The sequence below is a fragment of the Ambystoma mexicanum genome, unplaced genomic scaffold (genome assembly GCF_040938575.1).
Source record: "Ambystoma mexicanum isolate Mex_15411 unplaced genomic scaffold, UKY_AmexF1_1 Mex_scaf10, whole genome shotgun sequence".
Classification (NCBI taxonomy): Eukaryota; Metazoa; Chordata; class Amphibia; order Caudata; family Ambystomatidae; genus Ambystoma; species Ambystoma mexicanum.
In genome coordinates this window covers 7,501-12,500 of record NW_027182325.1, presented here as the reverse complement: position 1 = coordinate 12,500, position 5,000 = coordinate 7,501, and the positions used below count along the sequence as shown (strand labels likewise).

The 5,000-nt window shown below is 47.6% G+C and overlaps 14 non-coding genes and 4 pseudogenes across 14 annotated transcripts in view; all 18 read right to left on the bottom strand.

The window, feature by feature from the left end:
* Nucleotides 1-46, bottom strand: part of LOC138539898 (5S ribosomal RNA) — a 119-nt gene extending 73 nt beyond the window's left edge. Inside the window, exon 1 of the ribosomal RNA XR_011287959.1 lies at nucleotides 1-46. This exon is cut by the window's left edge and continues 73 nt beyond it. This is a non-coding gene — a ribosomal RNA (5S ribosomal RNA).
* A 106-nt stretch (nucleotides 47-152) lies between these two features.
* LOC138541442 (5S ribosomal RNA) lies at nucleotides 153-271 on the bottom strand. The gene has a single exon (XR_011289449.1). It is a non-coding gene; the product is annotated as a 5S ribosomal RNA (ribosomal RNA).
* A 106-nt stretch (nucleotides 272-377) lies between these two features.
* On the bottom strand, nucleotides 378-496 carry LOC138539235 (5S ribosomal RNA). The gene has a single exon (XR_011287309.1). It is a non-coding gene; the product is annotated as a 5S ribosomal RNA (ribosomal RNA).
* A 106-nt stretch (nucleotides 497-602) lies between these two features.
* LOC138541945 (5S ribosomal RNA) lies at nucleotides 603-721 on the bottom strand. Its single transcript, XR_011289937.1, has one exon. It is a non-coding gene; the product is annotated as a 5S ribosomal RNA (ribosomal RNA).
* A 463-nt stretch (nucleotides 722-1,184) lies between these two features.
* LOC138547076 (5S ribosomal RNA) lies at nucleotides 1,185-1,293 on the bottom strand (annotated as a pseudogene).
* Nucleotides 1,294-1,399: 106 nt separating this feature from the next.
* Nucleotides 1,400-1,518, bottom strand: LOC138537986 (5S ribosomal RNA). The gene has a single exon (XR_011286102.1). It is a non-coding gene; the product is annotated as a 5S ribosomal RNA (ribosomal RNA).
* A 463-nt stretch (nucleotides 1,519-1,981) lies between these two features.
* Nucleotides 1,982-2,090, bottom strand: LOC138544836 (5S ribosomal RNA; annotated as a pseudogene).
* Nucleotides 2,091-2,196: 106 nt separating this feature from the next.
* LOC138547234 (5S ribosomal RNA) lies at nucleotides 2,197-2,315 on the bottom strand. The gene has a single exon (XR_011291081.1). It is a non-coding gene; the product is annotated as a 5S ribosomal RNA (ribosomal RNA).
* Nucleotides 2,316-2,421: 106 nt separating this feature from the next.
* Nucleotides 2,422-2,540, bottom strand: LOC138536784 (5S ribosomal RNA). Its single transcript, XR_011284947.1, has one exon. It is a non-coding gene; the product is annotated as a 5S ribosomal RNA (ribosomal RNA).
* Nucleotides 2,541-2,646: 106 nt separating this feature from the next.
* On the bottom strand, nucleotides 2,647-2,755 carry LOC138542769 (5S ribosomal RNA; annotated as a pseudogene).
* Nucleotides 2,756-2,860: 105 nt separating this feature from the next.
* Nucleotides 2,861-2,979, bottom strand: LOC138539781 (5S ribosomal RNA). The gene has a single exon (XR_011287846.1). It is a non-coding gene; the product is annotated as a 5S ribosomal RNA (ribosomal RNA).
* A 106-nt stretch (nucleotides 2,980-3,085) lies between these two features.
* On the bottom strand, nucleotides 3,086-3,204 carry LOC138538201 (5S ribosomal RNA). The gene has a single exon (XR_011286309.1). It is a non-coding gene; the product is annotated as a 5S ribosomal RNA (ribosomal RNA).
* A 106-nt stretch (nucleotides 3,205-3,310) lies between these two features.
* Nucleotides 3,311-3,429, bottom strand: LOC138548616 (5S ribosomal RNA). Its single transcript, XR_011292411.1, has one exon. It is a non-coding gene; the product is annotated as a 5S ribosomal RNA (ribosomal RNA).
* A 463-nt stretch (nucleotides 3,430-3,892) lies between these two features.
* LOC138545864 (5S ribosomal RNA) lies at nucleotides 3,893-4,001 on the bottom strand (annotated as a pseudogene).
* A 106-nt stretch (nucleotides 4,002-4,107) lies between these two features.
* LOC138539669 (5S ribosomal RNA) lies at nucleotides 4,108-4,226 on the bottom strand. Its single transcript, XR_011287733.1, has one exon. It is a non-coding gene; the product is annotated as a 5S ribosomal RNA (ribosomal RNA).
* Nucleotides 4,227-4,332: 106 nt separating this feature from the next.
* Nucleotides 4,333-4,451, bottom strand: LOC138547233 (5S ribosomal RNA). The gene has a single exon (XR_011291080.1). It is a non-coding gene; the product is annotated as a 5S ribosomal RNA (ribosomal RNA).
* A 106-nt stretch (nucleotides 4,452-4,557) lies between these two features.
* On the bottom strand, nucleotides 4,558-4,676 carry LOC138541441 (5S ribosomal RNA). Its single transcript, XR_011289448.1, has one exon. It is a non-coding gene; the product is annotated as a 5S ribosomal RNA (ribosomal RNA).
* A 106-nt stretch (nucleotides 4,677-4,782) lies between these two features.
* LOC138539234 (5S ribosomal RNA) lies at nucleotides 4,783-4,901 on the bottom strand. Its single transcript, XR_011287308.1, has one exon. It is a non-coding gene; the product is annotated as a 5S ribosomal RNA (ribosomal RNA).
* Nucleotides 4,902-5,000: the final 99 nt, after the last annotated feature.

Sequence of the window (5,000 nt, the reverse complement as noted above, 5' to 3'; positions counted from 1 at the left end):
GAGATCAGACGAGATCGGGCGCATTCAGTGTGGTGTGGCCGTAGGCTCTGGGCCTAGTGAGTTTTGTACTTTTAAGCATCTAGTCAGCTAGACCTTGCAGTTTTGAAAGGCAATTGAGAAATGGCTCACTTCCTGAACTTGGAGCACAAAAAAGCCTACAGCACCTGGTATTCCCAGGCGGTCTCCCATCCAGGTACTAACGAGGCCCGACACTGCTTAGCTTCCGAGATCAGACGAGATCGGGCGCATTCAGTGTGCTGTGGCCGTAGGCTCTGGTTCTTGTGAGTTTTGTACTTTTAAGCATCTAGTCGGCTAGACCTTGCAGTTTTGAAAGGCAATTGAGAAATGGCTCACTTCCTGAACTTGGAGTACAAAAAAGCCTACAGCACCTGGTATTCCCAGGCGGTCTTCCATCCAGGTACTAACTAGGCCCGACACTGCTTAGCTTCTGAGATCAGACGAGATCAGGCACATTCAGTGTGGTGTGGCCGTAGGCTCTGGGCTTAGTGAGTTTTGTACTTTTAAGCATCTAGTCGGCTAGACCTTGCAGTTTTAAAAGGCAATTGAGAAAGGGCTCACTTCCTGAACTTGGAGCACAAAAAAGCCTACAGCACCTGGTATTCCCAGGCGGTCTCCCATCCAGGTACTAACTAGGCCTGACACTGCTTAACTTCCAAGATCAGTCGAGATCGGGTGCATTCAGTGTGGTGTGGCCGTAGGCTCTAGGAATGCTAAGAATATTACTCTTATGCATTTGCATTTAGTAAGCTAAGCCATGCAGCCACTTGCAACATGATACCACGCTCATCGCTCGTTCAGGCTCGATCAGGCGAGATATATAAGACTGGTGGGCCCATTCAGGACTCCTATGTCTGGTAGGATAACTTTAATTCATCCATCCTGTGTCTGTTGCAGGGAGGTGGAGAGAACAATCAACATAATAATGGTTTTCTTTCATGCCTCTTGAAGGACTCAATATTCTCTGTACTGCATTACATGTGAAAGTCGATTTATTACCCATGAACACACTACCTGTATGCTAATTCTATGTAAAAAGGTAGCTCCAGCCCTCATGATGTTGTCCAACATTTCCGCTATAAAACGGGATACAATTATTTTGGAAACATACCAAATTTGAAAAATAATTGAGAAGTTGCGCAATTACTAATCATGGAGCACAAAAAAGCCTACAGCACCTGGTATTCCCAGGCAGTCTCCCATCCAGGTACTAACTAGGCCTGACCCTGCTTAGCTTCTGAGATCGGGCACATTCAGTGTGGTGTGGCCGTAGGCTCTGGGCCTAGTGAGTTTTGTACTTTTAAGCATCTAGTCGGCTAGACCTTGCAGTTTTAAAAGGCAATTGAGAAAGGGCTCACTTCCTGAACTTGGAGCACAAAAAAGCCTACAGCACCTGGTATTCCCAGGCGGTCTCCCATCCAGGTACTAACTAGGCCTGACACTGCTTAACTTCCGAGATCAGTCGAGATCGGGTGCATTCAGTGTGGTGTGGCCGTAGGCTCTAGGAATGCTAAGAATATTACTCTTATGCATTTGCATTTAGTAAGCTAAGCCATGCAGCCACTTGCAACATGATACCACGCTCATCGCTCGATCAGGCTCGATCAGGCGAGATATATAAGACTGGTGGGCCCATTCAGGACTCCTATGTCTGGTAGGATAACTTTAATTCATCCATCCTGTGTCTGTTGCAGGGAGGTGGAGAGAACAATCAACACAATAATGGTTTTCTTTCATGCCTCTTGAAGGACTCAATATTCTCTGTACTGCATTACATGTGAAAGTCGATTTATTACCCATGAACACACTACCTGTATGCTAATTCTATGTAAAAAGGTAGCTCCAGCCCTCATGATGTTGTCCAACATTTCCGCTATAAAACGGGATACAATTATTTTGGAAACATACCAAATTTGAAAAATAATTGAGAAGTTGCGCAATTACTAATCATGGAGCACAAAAAAGCCTACAGCACCTGGTATTCCCAGGCAGTCTCCCATCCAGGTACTAACTAGGCCTGACCCTGCTTAGCTTCCGAGATCGGGCGCATTCAGTGTGGTGTGGCCGTAGGCTCTGGGCCTAGTGAGTTTTGTACTTTTAAGCATCTAGTCGGCTAGACCTTGCAGTTTTGAAAGGCAATTGTGAAATGGCTCACTTCCTGAACTTGGAGCACAAAAAAGCCTACAGCACCTGGTATTCCCAGGTGGTCTCCCATCCAGGTACTAACTAGGCCCGACACTGCTTAGCTTCCGAGATCAGACGAGATCGGGCGCAATCAGTGTGGTGTGGCCGTAGGCTCTGGGCCTAGTGAGTTTTGTACTTTTAAGCATCTAGTCAGCTAGACCTTGCAGTTTTGAAAGGCAATTGAGAAATGGCTCACTTCCTGAACTTGGAGCACAAAAAAGCCTACAGCACCTGGTATTCCCAGGCGGTCTCCCATCCAGGTACTAACGAGGCCCGACACTGCTTAGCTTCCGAGATCAGACGAGATCGGGCGCAATCAGTGTGGTGTGGCCGTAGGCTCTGGGCCTAGTGAGTTTTGTACTTTTAAGCATCTAGTCAGCTAGACCTTGCAATTTTGAAAGGCAATTGAGAAATGGCTCACTTCCTGAACTTGGAGCACAAAAAAGCCTACAGCACCTGGTATTCCCAGGCGGTCTCCCATCCAGGTACTAACTAGGCCCGACCCTGCTTAGCTTCCGAGATCGGGCGCATTCAGTGTGGTGTGGCCGTAGGCTCTGGGCCTAGTGAGTTTGTACTTTTAAGCATCTAGTCGGCTAGACCTTGCAGTTTTGAAAGGCAATTGTGAAATGGCTCACTTCCTGAACTTGGAGCACAAAAAAGCCTACAGCACCTGGTATTCCCAGGTGGTCTCCCATCCAGGTACTAACTAGGCCCGACACTGCTTAGCTTCCGAGATCAGACGAGATCGGGCGCATTCAGTGTGGTGTGGCCGTAGGCTCTGGGCCTAGTGAGTTTTGTACTTTTAAGCATCTAGTCGGCTAGACCTTGCAGTTTTGAAAGGCAATTGAGAAATGGCTCACTTCCTGAACTTGGAGTACAAAAAAGCCTACAGCACCTGGTATTCCCAGGCGGTCTCCCATCCAGGTACTAACTAGGCCCGACACTGCTTAGCTTCTGAGATCAGACGAGATCAGGCGCATTCAGTGTGGTGTGGCCGTAGGCTCTGGGCCTAGTGAGTGTTGTACTTTTAAGCATCTAGTCGGCTAGACCTTGCAGTTTTAAAAGGCAATTGAGAAAGGGCTCACTTCCTGAACTTGGAGCACAAAAAAGCCTACAGCACCTGGTATTCCCAGGCGGTCTCCCATCCAGGTACTAACTAGGCCTGACACTGCTTAACTTCCGAGATCAGACGAGATCGGGTGCATTCAGTGTGGTGTGGCCGTAGGCTCTAGGAATGCTAAGAATATTACTCGTATGCATTTGCATTTAGTAAGCTAAGCCATGCAGCCACTTGCAACATGATACCACGCTCATCGCTCGATCAGGCTCGATCAGGCGAGATATATAAGACTGGTGGGCCCATTCAGGACTCCTATGTCTGGTAGGATAACTTTAATTCATCCATCCTGTGTCTGTTGCAGGGAGGTGGAGAGAACAATCAACACAATAATGGTTTTCTTTCATGCCTCTTGAAGGACTCAATATTCTCTGTACTGCATTACATGTGAAAGTCGATTTATTACCCATGAACACACTACCTGTATGCTAATTCTATGTAAAAAGGTAGCTCCAGCCCTCATGATGTTGTCCAACATTTCCGCTATAAAACGGGATACAATTATTTTGGAAACATACCAAATTTGAAAAATAATTGAGAAGTTGCGCAATTACTAATCATGGAGCACAAAAAAGCCTACAGCACCTGGTATTCCCAGGCAGTCTCCCATCCAGGTACTAACTAGGCCTGACCCTGCTTAGCTTCCGAGATCGGGCACATTCAGTGTGGTGTGGCCGTAGGCTCTGGGCCTAGTGAGTTTTGTACTTTTAAGCATCTAGTCGGCTAGACCTTGCAGTTTTGAAAGGCAATTGTGAAATGGCTCACTTCCTGAACTTGGAGCACAAAAAAGCCTACAGCACCTGGTATTCCCAGGTGGTCTCCCATCCAGGTACTAACTAGGCCCGACACTGCTTAGCTTCCGAGATCAGACGAGATCGGGCGCATTCAGTGTGGTGTGGCCGTAGGCTCTGGGCTTAGTGAGTTTTGTACTTTTAAGCATCTAGTCGGCTAGACCTTGCAGTTTTGAAAGGCAATTGAGAAATGGCTCACTTCCTGAACTTGGAGCACAAAAAAGCCTACAGCACCTGGTATTCCCAGGTGGTCTCCCATCCAGGTACTAACTAGGCCCGACACTGCTTAGCTTCCGAGATCAGACGAGATCGGGCGCAATCAGTGTGGTGTGGCCGTAGGCTCTGGGCCTAGTGAGTTTTGTACTTTTAAGCATCTAGTCAGCTAGACCTTGCAGTTTTGAAAGGCAATTGAGAAATGGCTCACTTCCTGAACTTGGAGCACAAAAAAGCCTACAGCACCTGGTATTCCCAGGCGGTCTCCCATCCAGGTACTAACGAGGCCCGACACTGCTTAGCTTCCGAGATCAGACGAGATCGGGCGCATTCAGTGTGCTGTGGCCGTAGGCTCTGGTTCTTGTGAGTTTTGTACTTTTAAGCATCTAGTCGGCTAGACCTTGCAGTTTTGAAAGGCAATTGAGAAATGGCTCACTTCCTGAACTTGGAGTACAAAAAAGCCTACAGCACCTGGTATTCCCAGGCGGTCTTCCATCCAGGTACTAACTAGGCCCGACACTGCTTAGCTTCTGAGATCAGACGAGATCAGGCACATTCAGTGTGGTGTGGCCGTAGGCTCTGGGCCTAGTGAGTTTTGTACTTTTAAGCATCTAGTCGGCTAGACCTTGCAGTTTTAAAAGGCAATTGAGAAAGGGCTCACTTCCTGAACTTGGAGC